Genomic DNA, 14,980 nt, shown 5'->3' with positions numbered 1-14,980 from the left:
AGGAGGTTTTCACTCAAAAATCTCACAATACATGGCCCCATTCATTCTTTCCTTTACACGAGATCAGTCGTCCTGGTCCCTTTGCAGAAAAACAGCCCCAAAGCATGATGTTTCCACCCCCATGCTTCACAGTAGGTATGGTGTTCTTTGGATGCAAATCAGCATCTTGTCCTCCAAACATGACGAGTTGAGTTTTTACCAAAAAGTTCTATTTTGGTTTTATCTGACATTCTCCCCGAATCCTCTTCTGGATCATCCAAATGCACTCTAGCAAACTTCAGACGGGCCTGGACATGTACTGGCTTAAGCAGGGGGACAAGTCTTGCACTGCAGGATTTGAGTCCCTGGCGGCGTAGTGTGTTACTGATGGTAGGCTTTGTTACTTTGGTCCCAGCTCTCTGCAGGTCATTCACTAGGTCCCCCTTGTGTGGTTCTGGGATTTTTGCTCACCGTTCTTGTGATCATTTTGACCCCACGGGTGAGAGATCTTTGCGTGGAGCCCCAGATCGAGGGATATTATTAGTGGTCTTGTATGTCTTCCATTTCCTAATAATTGCTCCCACAGTTGATTTCTTCAAACCAAGCTGCTTACCTATTGCAGATTCAGTCTTCCCAGCCTGGTGCAGGTCTACAATTTTGTTTCTGGTGTCCTTTGACAGCTCTTTGGTCTTGGCCATAGTGGAGTTTGGAGTGTGACTGTTTGAGGTTGTGGACAGGTGTCTTTTATACTGATAACAAGTTCAAACAGGTGCCATTAATACAGGTAACGAATGGAGGACAGAGGGGCCTCAAAGAAGAAGTTACAGGTCTGTGAGAGCCAGAAATCTTGCTTGTTTGTAGGTGACCAAATACTTATTTTCCACCATAATTTGCAAATTAATTCATTAAAAATCCTACAATGTGATTTTCTGGATTTTTTTTCCTCAATTTGTCTGTCATAGTTGGTGTGTACCTATGATGAAAATTACAGGCCTCTCTCATCTTTTTAAGTGGGAGAACTTGCACAATTGGTGGCTGACTAAATACTTTTTTTCCCCACTGTATGAGAAAGAAGCCAAGTTTAAGGACGTTTATCCTCAGCTTCCAGTGATCATTCAGGAGGGTGACTATTGCATCAGAGATGAAGATGAACAAATAATAGAGAGAGGACAAGCAGAAATGACCATAAAGATGAATCCAAACTCCAAAAGCAGGAAGAAAACGAGATGTCTGGAAACTAAGGGTAGAGCGAGGTTCAGGAGGATGGAACTTTATGATGATGATGATGACGATGATGATGATCAGAGTGATTCAGAAGAGATCATGGGTGGATATGACCCTGTCATCAGACAGAGGGTTGGCCAGAGCGGAAAGAAGGGGGTGATGGAAGTTGGAAGAAGAAGAATACAAGTGATTCGAGTCCTGATGAAAATGAAGATGGAGACAACGATGAAGATTTGGAGATTAAAGGTGCTTCATATTCAAGAGGATTTTATCCTACAAATGACTAGCACAGAAGAAATAGAAAGAGATATAGACCGGGTGCGGTCTCATGCCTGGATAAAGTGACTAGTTTAGAAGAAGTGAAAAAACTGGAGGAACAACTCCAGAAGCTGAAGATAAAGAAAAAGAAGCTGCTGAGAAAAGAATCCCAAGAATCTGAGAATAAATATACATTGAGGCCAAGAAAAGAGGGCACTAGTAAGAAAATTATGCCGGTGATCATTCGAGGACAAAACCTAGAATATAAGCCTTTGCAGAATACCGATATGTCAGATATACTTGAGAAGCTGCCTACTCTTCAAGATGGAGCATATCCTTGGATTTCAAAGTTGGAAGAAATTACGGTGGGAACACAGTCTGCCATAGGAGACATTAAGAGACTTTTGGCTAATCTCCTTGGGATTCCAGGCATGGAAGAAATTTTTCAGAGAGCTGGACTTCATAGATATGTGGGGACTGCAGTGAACGACCCTGAATTGTTGGCTGCAAGTAGAAATTGGCTGTGGAGAGCACTGAGAGATACGTTTCCAACAAATGTGCATCCTGGATAACATTCTGATTGACCCACTAGGACAACAAGAAAATCCGAGAGCCTACGTGTCAAGAGTTCATCAAGTGTGAGAAATATTACCGGAAATGATCCAGATGTGAGTCAAATTGAGCAGTCAATCTTGAGAGCTAAACTACAGATGGGACTGCCCTTACCGCAAGGAGCAAACTGGCAGAAGTGGTTGGACTTGGGAGCATGACAAAAGGTGTCTATACAGATCATATAGCCCATCAAGTGGACTGTACCGGAAAAAGGAACACAACCAGAAAGAACAGGACCAAGAAACTCTCAGAAAACTCAATCAAATACAACTGGTGGAGAAGAAGGAGAAGAGAAGCTTTGGTTATGCAGAATCAGTGTAAACCAAATCAACAATCACTGCTACAGCTTCAACTGAACAAGGTCAAATGCAATTATACCAGCCACAACTAGTGGTACAAGTTGTTTCATATCCGTAGATAGTTTCTGAAAGAAAGAACTTCAGAGGAAGATACAGGAGCAAGTGAAGATCATCTGGAGGACCGTGAACCCTTATAGGGGCCCGGAGCAAGGATTCGAGGTGCCCAGAAGATCCGAAGGGGGGAGTTCAGTTGGCAGCACCAGTTAGAGAAAAAGATCCAACAATTGAAGTGAAAATAAACAATGGACTATGGGAAGTGATGATGGATAGCAGAAAGGCTTTTATCTGTGTTCAGCCTGAAGAGGTTACACATCTCACTATGTCAAATCAACTAATTATGAGAAGGACTTGGAGGAGTGAAGATCAGCGATTTCTGAAAATGATGATTTTGGCTCAAGGACAAGGAGAGTCATAAGCTGTACGGAAGACAGATGAATCTATTTGAAGTGTGAAGATGGATTGGAGAATCTATTAAAGAGGAGATGTTGCAAAAAGTTCAAGAATATTTGAGATATCAAAGTAGGACTGATACTGGATTTGTGAAATCAGCCCAATTGAGGTGAAAGTTGAACTTCGATGAGGGACGCCAGACCTCCTTGGAAGAATCAGTATCCATTGAAAGATGAAGCAATCCAAGGGATTCGAACCAGAAATTGAAGGACTTTCAAAAGCAGGTGTTTTGAAGACAATAGAAAAAATCGTTAGAGTAGCAATCAATTATTGTTTTGGAGAAACCATGATGATTTAGGAAGCTATGGGTTAGCTTATGTTGGTAAAAGGGGAGTTTAGGAGAAAGATCACAAAGGAGTAGGATTTTTGGGAATGATATTTTCTTGAATAGATTGACTATGTCATAGGCAGGTGCATAATCTGTCTGACAAAATAATGTGGGTGACTGTTATTCTTGGTTACATTCATATACCAAGAGGTGCATAAGATGTTCAACTAAGCTAAAATATGCTCAGTCGGTTGCAAAGTTCTTGTGTAAAGAAGTCATAAGCAGAAGGGAATTTCCTGACTTAATATCCTCAGAAAATGGGAAAGAGTTTTGTGAATAAATCAGTGAAATGGTTTTGAAAAAATTAGAGAAAGAAAAAATTGGAAAAAAGTCAGACTAAAATGTTATGAAAACTAGGGTTGAAATAACTCTAGGAAATTTGGAATATCTGATTGAGGGATAATTATATTATTGTGATATTTAGTGTTTTGTTATGAACCAAAGGGGGAAATGGAATGTGATTCATTTTATATCTACTTTATATATCATTTTTAGTTGATATTGATGTTTTAATTTGCATGTGTTGTTTTTGCAAAAGATACTGTTTGGTATTTTCTTTTCTTCCAGAAGCATATGGGGGAATATGTAGAGGGACTCAAATACTCAAACATGGACAATATGAATGGACTGGAGGAAGTGGAACAAGGAAAGTGTGGAAATGTTCAGATTCCATCATCGACGTCGCATTGAAAGTCGACACTGTGGAGGAGATGAAGTGTAGTGGACTACATTCCAGTGTTATATTCTTTCTGTATCTAATTTTTGAAGAATTATGTTTTCTGTTGTTGGGTACATGTGGGGACCTCAGATGTTTTTGTTTATTTCGTTGAAGTTTAGGGGGATATGGGGTCTAGGCAAGGACAGAGAGAATCCACAGGAGGGTCCGATGGGTCGACCAGTCTGAATGTGGGACATTTTGATTGTATTTTGTTTGCTGGGGTTTTCATATGTATTCAATTGCATCATAGCTTAAAATGTATTGATAAAGATGTATAAATTGATCTGGAGTATTAGGTGGTCGCCTAGGGCAGAGGGGCCGTGAGAGAATTTTCCTGTCTTGACTGACTGATGGATATTTGGAATGAAAGCTGCCAGACAGGTTTTTCGCTCTTACACTCCATAACAATTTATTTACACTCCATAACAATTTATTTACACTCCATAACAATGTATTTACACTACATACAAAAATGTGTCTATATAAACATGTGTTTACTCTCCATAAATTTTGGTTTATTGCTAAAGTTACTCAAGAAATTTGTCATAATCCTATTCTTTTTGTTTTCGAGACTTAATTAGTCTCGAAGGGGGGAAATATGTAGTGTCTTATGCTCTGTGATTGTGCTGACATTGCAAATGGTGTAACAGATGAACTTTACTCTACTTTGCTGAAACATCTGGAAAGCATTACTAAAGTTCCTGGAAAAAAGGATATGGGAAGATATGTGAAAAAGGCCAGGGATTGGATATTAAAATCACGCCATACTATGTCATATATGATATAAATACCATGTCTTGAACAGGGAGGAGGGGGAATAGCGAATTACAGAATTGGCTCTGCTGTTCTTCAGATATCTGCAGGTATCTGTAAATCTGACGCTGAAACTCTTTGTTATAATAAACCTTTATAAACAAAGTACAGTGTCGTGGGACTTCTTATCATCACGGCATTATCAGCAAAAGGTTTGTTTTACGGCCACCACACTACTAATTATTATTTTAATTTTTTTTACAAAAAATCATCCCACTCCTTCAGTCATACAAAAACCTCCATAACACCCTACTCAGGCTCTGGGGCCTACTTTGGAAACCTCAATCTCTCTTTTACCCTTATCAGACATTCTAAGGATTACGCTTCATGTTCTCCGCCACAGTAACATTTTGCTCCTTGTCCATTTTCTTCTGCTAAACAGTCTCCATGGAACCTTAATTGGGGAGGACGGGCTCATGGTAATGTCTGAGATATGGCTTTTTCTTTGCAACTCTGCCTAGGTCAGCATCCCGGGAGTTGCCTCTTCACTGTTGACTTTGAGACTGGTGTTTTGCGGGTTCTATTTAATGAAGCTGCCAGTTGAGGACCTGTGAGGCGTCTGTTTCCTAAACTAGACACTAATGTATTTGTTTTTGAAAAATTTTTGTTCTCTTGCTCAGTTGTGCACCGGGCCTCCCGCTCCTCTTTCTATTCTGGTTAGAGCCAGTTTGCGCTGTTCTGTGAAGTTTGCGCTGTTCTGTGAAGGGAGTAGTACACAGCATTGTACGAGATCATCAGTTTCTTGGCAATTTCTCGCATGGAATAGCCATAATTTCAGAAGAAGGTTCTTTGTTTCTGGCCATTTTGATCCTATAATCGAACCCACAATTGCTGATGCTCCAGATACTCAACTAGTCTCAAGATGTCACGAACAGAAGAGGACCCAAGAGCGCAAGTTCAAATTCAGAGTTCTTTATTCAAGGTTACAGGCGGGAAGAGGAGTCCCAGGGGTGTCAGGGGTCTTTCAGGGTCCTCCTGTGGGTACCTGTGCTCCGGGGTCACCAAATGTCCGGGGGTGTCCAGTCCAGTGCTTAGTGTGTGTGTTCCCAGTGATGGAGCGGCGATCGGGCTGAGGGTAGTGAAACGTCTGGGCACGCTCATCTGGTGGTCGGAGACCTGGGGGAACACACACACACAACAGCAATATGAATGGCAGGCAGAAGTACAGATCAGGGCTGGGCAAATATCGTGGTGAGAGACAGAAGGCAGAAACGAGTTACCGGAGGGGGCTGAAGATCGGAGAGTAGTCGAGGTCCAGAAGGCAGGTTGGGATAGACGGGGCAGTAGAACAAGGAGGCAGTCAAGAAAGGATCGGTATCACAAACAGGAGTCAGAGCGCAGACAGGCAGGTTACTGGTCCGGGGTTTGAAGACGATCTGACAGGGCTTGGCTGAAAACCAGGGCTTGATATACTGGGAGAGGTAGTGGGGAAATGCAGTTCAGCTGGCAGAGTAATTAGAACAGAGTGAGGCAAGGTGAGGATGGTGAGTGGGAAATGCAGTGCAGCTGGCCAGGTAACAAGAGCAGAGCAGGGCAGGTGGGAGCTAGTTAGGCTGAGTAGAGAGAGGGGAGGTGAGCAGAGTGGAAGATAATAGAATGCAATTAATGTTGCTACCAGGGAGAGAGAGTGCTCATGACAGGACCCTCCAAGGGACGGCCCCAGAAGTCCCAAGAACAACATCATGCCGGGAGGGTGGAGGGGAGCAGGCGGCGGGTCAGAACTCCTCCGAGCGGTCCGAGTGAATCTCCTCATCCTCAGAAGGAGCTGGAGGGTCACGGTCGGGAGACAGGACAGGCACTGAGACAGGAGCAGGGGCGGGCCGGACGGCTAGGAACCCCTCTTGACGGCCCCCTACGGATTGCAGGCTGATCAGGATGTAGTCGGTGGAAGTCAGTGATAAGGGTCCGGTCCACTATCCTCCTGGCCGGGATCCAGGTCCTCTCCTCTGGACCATATCCCTCCCAATCAACGAGGTACTGAGACCCTACCCCTTCGCCTAGAGCGGAGCAGCCGCCGGACGGTGAAGACAGGACCGCCATCTACGAGGCGCGGAGGAGGTGGCGCCGGAGCTGCAGGGACCAGGGGACTTTCATGGACCGGCTTGACCTTGGAGACGTGGAAGGTGGGTGGACCCGCATGGAGCGGGCAACTGAAGTCGGACCGCCGTTGGACTGATGACTTTCTGCACAGGAAAAGGACCAATGAAGCGAGGGGCCAGCTTTCGTGATACAACCCGCGAGCGGCAGATCCTGGCAGACAGCCAGACCTTCTGACCAACCCGGTAAGTAGGTGCTGGGGTCCTCCGTCGGTTGGCACCGACGGCGTAGCTGGTTCCAGACTTCAGGAGCACAGTGCGAGCCTGGGCCCAAGTGCGGCGGCAGCGGCGGGCATACGCAAGAGCAGACGGACAGGTGGCATCCGCCTCCTGGCTGGCAAACAGTGGAGGTTGATACCCGTAGACACACTGAAAGGGGGAGAGCCCGGTGGAGGAACTGGTGAGTGAATTATGGGCATATTCCACCCAGAGCAGGTGTTGAGCCCAGGCCCGGGGATTTTGGGAAGCCACACCTCAGTGCCTTCTCCAGCTCCTGGTTCATGCGTTCAGTCTGGCCGTTTGACTGCGGGGTGGAATCCAGACGATAGGCTGGCGGTGGCCCCAAGGAGATGACAGAACTCCTTCCAAAAGGTTGCTGAGAATTGCGGGCCCCGGTCTGACACTATATCCTGGGGTAGGCCATGGATACTGAAACACATGTTCCAGGACCACCTGGGAGGTCTCTTTAGCAGAGGGTAGTTTGGGAAGGGGGCACGAAGTGGGTCATCTTACTAAAGCGGTCAACAATGGTAAGGATGACTGTGTGTCCGTCAGAGGGCGGAAGGCCCGTAACAAAGTCCAGTGAAACGTGGGACCAGGGTCTCTTGGGTATGAGTAGGGGTTGCAGCAACCCAGCAGGAGGCTGGTTGGGAGTCTTGTTTCGGTTACAAGTGGGACAAGCTCGGATGAATTCTCGGACATCCCGTCTCATCCCCCGCCACCAGAACCGCTGGCGGACCAGATGAAGGGTGCACGAGTGATGCCGGGATGACAGGCCAGACGGGATTCGTGCCCCACTGAATCACAGGTGACCTGAGATTTGCTGGAACAAACAGACGGTTGGGGGCGCTGGTGCTTGACCTGGCTGGTCCCGAAGAGCCTCCATGACCTGCTTCGATCTCCCAGGTGAGGGCCGCTACGACCAAGTGGCTGGGAAGAATGGGAGCTGTCATGGCGGTGGTCTCGTCCTTCTGAAACATCCGGGAAAGAGCATCAGGTTTGATGTTGCGAGATCCCGGGCGGTAGGAGAGCGTGAAATTGAAGCGCGTAAAGAACAGAGACCACCGCTGTTGACGGGAGTTCAGCCTCCTGGCTGTTTGGATATACCCAGGTTCTTGTGGTCTGTCCACACTACGAATGGTTCCTTTGACCCCTCTAACCAGTGCCGCCATTCTTCAAGGGCGAGCTTGACAGCCAACAGCTCGCGGTTCCCAATGTCGCAGTTGCATTCGGCAGGGGTTAGCCGACGGGAGTAGAAGGCACAGGGGTGCATCTTGCCATCCTCAGCTGCTCTTTGAGAAAGCACTGGCACCCACTCCCACGTCCGAAGCATCTACCTCACCACAAACTGCCTTGCTGCATCTGGCATCTGGAGGATGGGAGCAGAAGTGAAACATGTCTTGAGGATATTGAAGGCCTTATCAGCAGCTGATGTCCATTGGTACGGTTGTTTAGTGCTGGTTAGCGCCGTGAGGGGTGCAGCCACTGTGCTATAGTTTCTGATGAATCTCCTATGAAAGTTGGCAAAGCCCAGGAACTGTTGCAACTTCTTCCGAGACTCAGGAACTGGCCAGGAAGTGACAGCCGACACCTTCGTGAGATCCATCTGAATGCTGCCCTCGGTCACCACATACCCCAGGAATGAAACGGTCTTGGCATGGAACTCGCACTTCTCTGCCTTCACGAAAAGAGAGTTCTCCAGCAGGCGGCGCAGGACCAACCGGACGTGGTGCGTGTGTTCCGACAGAGTCTTTGAGAATATTAAAATATCGTCAAGGTACACAAATACGAACGTATTTAGCATGTCCCTGAGGATATCATTCACTAGGGCTTGAAAAACTGCTGGGGGCATTGGTGAGGCCGAAGGGCATGACGAGATATTCATAGTGGCCGGGTTGGTGTGTTGAACGCTGTCTTCCATTCGTCTCCCTCCCTCATCCGCACCAGATGGTAGGCATTGCGAAGGTCCAGCTTAGTGAATACAGTGGCTCCCTGCAGCAGTTCGAAGGCAGACGAAAGTAAGGGCAGTGGGTAGCGATTCTAACCGTGATGTCGTTCAGACCCCGGTAATCTATGCAGGGACGAAGAGAACCGGCCCTTCTTGCCGACAAAGAAGAATCCCGCCTCCTGGGGAAGACGACGGTCTAATTATCCCGGAGGCAAGAGAGTCATTAATGTAGTCCTCCATGGCCTTTCTTTCCGGGGCTGACAGTGAATACAGACGACCCTTGGGAGGTAGCTGTGCCAGGCAGGAGATCAATCGCGCAGTCATAGGGTCTGTGTGGGGGGTAGAGATGTCGCCTTGGATTTGTTGAACACCTCTTTCAGGCTGTGGTAACAGGCCGGAACATTGGATATGTCGGAGGTAGCGCTTAGATCCTTCCCGGTGAACGGGCAGGGTGGCCCCCTTAAACAGGTCTGGTGACAACTCCTTCCCCACTCACGGACTGTTCCTGTCTCCCCAGTCGATGTGGGGGTTGTGCTGACGGAGCCACGGGTATCCAAGAATGAGTGGTTGGCCAGGTGAGTGTAGGAGGTGAAACTGGATGGACTCCTGGTGGTTTCCTGACAGCAGGATTGTCAGAAAGCTGAAGCGGAGATGAAGCAGGGTCTTTCGGATGGAGGGAGACTGAAGGCTTGTTGAGCTCACCCGGATCTCCCCTACACCTGGTGAGCTGCGGCTTTTGCCGGACAAGTAGCGACACGGTGATTCTCGCCACCACAGTAGAGGCAAAGGTTGGAGCTTAGACGGCGCCGACGCTCCTCGGGAGTCAGAGAGGCACGGCCAATCTCCATGGGCTCAGGCTGATTGAGTTGGCTATGGGACTTGACAGGCAGGGGCTGGACAGAAGTGCATCGACCCGAGTACGGATGGCAGGTTGACTGAGACGGCCTTTCTCCCTCCTCCGGGTCTGTATACGGCGGTCAATGCGAACGGCAAGGTCAATGGCGGCATCAAGCGTTGAGGGCGGGTCATGGGAAACAAGCTCGTCTGATATAGTCCGCCAGGCTATGGAGGAAGGCTTGCACCAGTGCCTCTGGGTTAAACGAGCTTTGACTGGCCAGGGTACGAAAGTCAATGGAGAAGTCTGCCACTGTCCGATTGCCCTGACGGATGGTGAGCAGAGCTTGTGACGCTTCGGCTGTTGGCGAGCCTAGGTCAAAGACCTTTAACATCTCCTCCTCAAAGGCACTGAAGGAGGCACAGGCTGGGGTTTGCCGGTCGAATCCGCTCGCTTCCCCACAACCGAGCTCGACCGGTGAGATGTGTGATGACATACCCCACCTTGGCTCCCTCTGTTGAGAAAGTCCTGGGCTGTAGTGCAAACTGGATTCGGCAGCTGCTCAAGAATGGTCTTACTTGCTTCTGGTTGCCATCAAAACGTTCCGGGTTCCCAATCCTTGGTTCAGGAGCCGGTGATCTGGTGGCAGCACTGCCGGGCCTGGGCAGCATTGGGGACCTCCAGCGGAGGGATGAAGGAGTATCGGTGGTACAGGAACAAAAGGACCAGGGGGGGTGCAGGTGGAGTAGCCGGGCTTGAGAGTAGTTGCAGGGCTTGGGCTAGCTGTTGTTGCTGCAGTTGGAACTGTTGTTGCTGCTGGTTGAATAGCTGGAGAAGGGAAGCGATGTCGCCAGCCATCCGATTTATGTCTCCCCAGAGCGTTCCAGTCGCTGTAGGGCAGTCCTCTCTGGCTCTTCCTCCATCGTGGTCAGGGAGTGCGCTGGGTCCATGATGGTCAGATCGTTCTGTCACGAACAGAAGAGGACCCAAGAGCGCAAGTTCAAATTCAGAGTTCTTTATTCAAGGTTACAGGCGGGAAGAGGAGTCCCAGGGGTGTCAGGGGGTCTTTCAGGGTCCTCCTGTGGGTACCTGTGCTCCGGGGGTCACCAAATGTCCGGGGGTGTCCAGTCCAAGTGCTCAGTGTGTGTGTTCCCCAGTGATGGAGCGGCGATCGGGCTGAGGGTAGTGAAACGTCTGGGCACGCTCATCTGGTGGTCGGAGACCTGGGGGAACACACACACACAACAGCAATATGAATGGCAGGCAGAAGTACAGATCAGGGCTGGGCAAATATCGTGGTGAGAGACAGAAGGCAGAAACGAGTTACCGGAGGGGGCTGAAGATCGGAGAGTAGTCGAGGTCCAGAAGGCAGGTTGGGATAGACGGGGCAGTAGAACAAGGAGGCAGTCAAGAAAGGATCGGTATCACAAACAGGAGTCAGAGCGCAGACAGGCAGGTTACTGGTCCGGGTTTGAAGACGATCTGACAGGGCTTGGCTGAAAACCAGGGCTTGATATACTGGGAGAGGTAGTGGGAAATGCAGTTCAGCTGGCAGAGTAATTAGAACAGAGTGAGGCAAGGTGAGGATGGTGAGTGGGAAATGCAGTGCAGCTGGCCAGGTAACAAGAGCAGAGCAGGGCAGGTGGAGCTAGTTAGGCTGAGTAGAGAGAGGGAGGTGAGCAGAGTGGAAGATAATAGAATGCAATTAATGTTGCTACCAGGGAGAGAGAGTGCTCATGACACAAGAAGGCCAGTTTTATTGCTTCTTTAATCAGCACAACAGTTTTCAGCTGTGCTGACATAATTGCAAATGGGTTTTCTGATGATCAATTAGCCTTTTAAAATGATAAACTTGGATTAGCAAACACAACGTACCATTGGAACACAGGACTGATGATTGCTGATAATGGGCCTCTGTACCCCTATGTTGATATAACATAAAAAAATCAGCCGTTTCCAGCTACAATAGCCATTTACAACATTAACAATGTCTACACTGTATTTCTGATCAATTTGATGTTATTTTAATGGTTTAAAAATATGATTTTCTTTCAAAAACAAGGACATTTCTAAGTGACCCCAAACTTTTGAACGGTAGTGTAGCTACTAGAACTAACGTGTTAGTAAGCCCGCTACAATCATGCAGTACAGTGTACATTCAGCAAGCAGGTTAGCAGTTACACCGGCGGGCCCCGTGACAATAAATTAATAAAAACCAAAGGCTTACCTTGACTTGGAAGAGTTCCAATGTTGGATAGCTATAGCCAGCTAGCATCCCTCTCTGTTTGAGCTGGTTGTTTGAGTAGGCTAAACTACCTAGTTGCATTCGCTAGCTAAGTAAGTGGAAAAGAATACAACTAAATATAGCTAGCTCTCACTCTTGCTTCTCCTTCATTTTTGAATAAATTAATTTGTTCAAAACTGTTCAACTATTGTTTTTCTGTCTCTTTGAGTCAACTACTAACCACATTTTATGCACTGAAGTGCTAGCTAGCAGTAGCTTATGCTTTCAGTACTAGATTCCTCCTCCGATCCTTTGATTTGGTGGAAACATGTCAGTTCATGCTGCAAGAGCTCTGATAGGTTGGAGGATGTCCTCCGGAAGTTGTCATAATTACTGTGTAAGTCAATGGAAGGAGGTGAGAACCACGAGCCTCCTAGGTTTTGTATTGAGGTCAATGTACCCAGAGGGAGGACAGAAACTAGCTGTCCTCCTGCTACACCATGGTGCTACCCTACAGAGTATTGTTGAGGCTACCGTTGACCTTCATTGCAAAACAGTGTGTTTTAATCAATGATTTGGTGGCGTGAATACATTTAGTATAGTATTTTCTAAAAAGGATAACTTTTTTTATGTTTCACTATTTAAAAAAAAAAGAAATTCACTGAGGATGGTCCTCCCCTTCCTCCTCTGAGGTGCCTCCACTGGTGTGGGTATATTTAGAAAGTGTATATTGGTTATAAAGCGCGGTCAGGTGTATGTAGAATAGGGTGAGATCAGATGTGATGTATACTAAAGAGAGTCTCAATGAAAGTCTTAGAATGAAAAGTCCCATTTTGTGTTTATTACACATAAACAAGTGTTAAATACACCATATGAAAACCACACATACACCTGTCTCAACTACAAATCTGTATGATAAACTACATTAATTTTCTCATTAAAAGTGTTTTGGGAAAGAAATTAAGTAGTTGAATAGAAGTAATGAACATCAAATAGCCTACACAGTTCAAACACAATATGTAACAGACCTTTTAGGCTTATATATGCCTTATATATCACACAATGTCTGGATGCAGTATTCTACCCAGGAATATTCAACACTGAAATGTGTTACTCTCGTTATTCCAAATGCATCTGCTGACAAAAATGGCATTCATATTTGTCTTTAATGAAGGGTATTGGTGTATCCTGAGATAGCTCCTCTTCTCGAAGTGTGTACAGGCGAACAGCCTCTCTCCTGTGTGGACCTTCAGGTGCATCTTCAGCGGGTGCTGGCTGGATCATTTCTTCTCACAATGGGGTCAGCTAGAGGATTTCTCCCCTGTGTGGACCCTCTGGTGCCTCTTCAGGTTGCCAGCATGGGCGAAGTGCATGTGACACTGGGTACAGCTGAAGGGTTCCTCCCCATTGTGGACACCCTTATGCCTGATAAGGTTACTCAGGAAGGAGAAGCTCTTGTAACACAGCTTACACTTGAAGGGCCTCTCCTTGGTGTGAACAGTCTGGTGCTGCTTCACATAGTTCGCCTCAGAGAAGCGCTTCCCACATGTGGGGCAGGCATACGGCTTGTCGGCGTCCGTCCTAATGCGTCGCTTCCCACATTGTGACCCAGAGGAGGTAGAAGCAGGAGCCACCACCCTCAGGTGGTTAGTCTTTGAGCTCACTCCTTGACCTCTAGCCATTGTTTGGGTGTTGTTGGGATTGTGTGCTGTGTTATAGGCTAGGTACCTCTTGTGTTGAACGCCCATCCTGACCCTGTCTGTATTGGTGGGGTAACCCTGAGGTAGGTGAGGAAGGCTAGACTCAGGTCCAGGCACAGGCCTTCCATGAACCCAGTCACAAGGCAATTGACGAGACCCTGAAGAAGAAGACAGACTTGATGATAGACTACCACCAGGGGTTCACCCACCACTCTCTCTGAAGGCTGAAGCCCAGGGAGACCTGCTCTGTTCATCATGGATACTGTGGTGTTTGTATCATAGGAACAGGAGGGTCTATCTCTATCAGCTCCAGGCCCTGCTTCATCCCTGCACTGAGACTGTGAAGAGAAGGGTCTGGGCTGCAGACTGGATCCCTGACTGGAGCCTCTGTCTCTCTGATGACCACCAGGACTGAGGTTGTTCAGTCCACCTGTCCACTGGTTGTGTTCTGTGTGCTGGTGGGGTCCTGGTTCCAACTCAGGAAGGAAGAGTGATGGCTCCTGATCCATGATTCTGATCCGGGGCCAGGGTTCGTGACCAGCCACCTCAGAGGTCCAGTCTCTCCCGCCAGCAACACCGGATATCAGCAGGTCCTCATTGACTGCAGACTGTAAACACAAATTGTACAGAAGAGCATATCAAAGTTTATATAATAAATTATTTGCTATACACACAGAAACATGACACTATAAAATGTTAACCACAGTCAAGCCCATCTCTAAGACCGTGATTAAAGTACCTAACAATTATTATAAAACGATTCTGTATGTGTTGATTCAAGAATTAAGCACAATGTTTTGGTTCGACTGAGATAAGGGAAACTCAGTTCCTGCAATGATACAAAAATAACCAAGTCAGTCAGCACAGAGTTAATTTTGTATTTAATTTCAATAAAATGGTCATACACTCACATAACTTTGAAGTACGGTACTTTTATTGCAAAAACGATCTTGACAAGTACATAAACTTTTCTCACTATGGTAACACTTTCGATTTTCTGTAAATCTGGTACCCTCGCTTTGATAAAATTAATTTTAGTATACTTTGGAAAAGGTTCAACATTACATTACATACAGTAATTCACAACTTCCTGTCAAATAAACATGAATTAAGGCACCATCATTATCTTACTATAAAACACCAGTATCAACCTACATTGGCTTGCGAAAGTATTCACCCCCCTTGGCATTTTTCCTATTTTCTTGCCTTACAACCTG

The sequence above is a fragment of the Coregonus clupeaformis genome, unplaced genomic scaffold, assembly GCF_020615455.1.
Source record: "Coregonus clupeaformis isolate EN_2021a unplaced genomic scaffold, ASM2061545v1 scaf0584, whole genome shotgun sequence".
Classification (NCBI taxonomy): domain Eukaryota; kingdom Metazoa; phylum Chordata; class Actinopteri; order Salmoniformes; family Salmonidae; genus Coregonus; species Coregonus clupeaformis.
The sequence above is the reverse complement of the archived record's forward strand: the minus strand, read 5'-3'. Positions refer to the sequence as shown.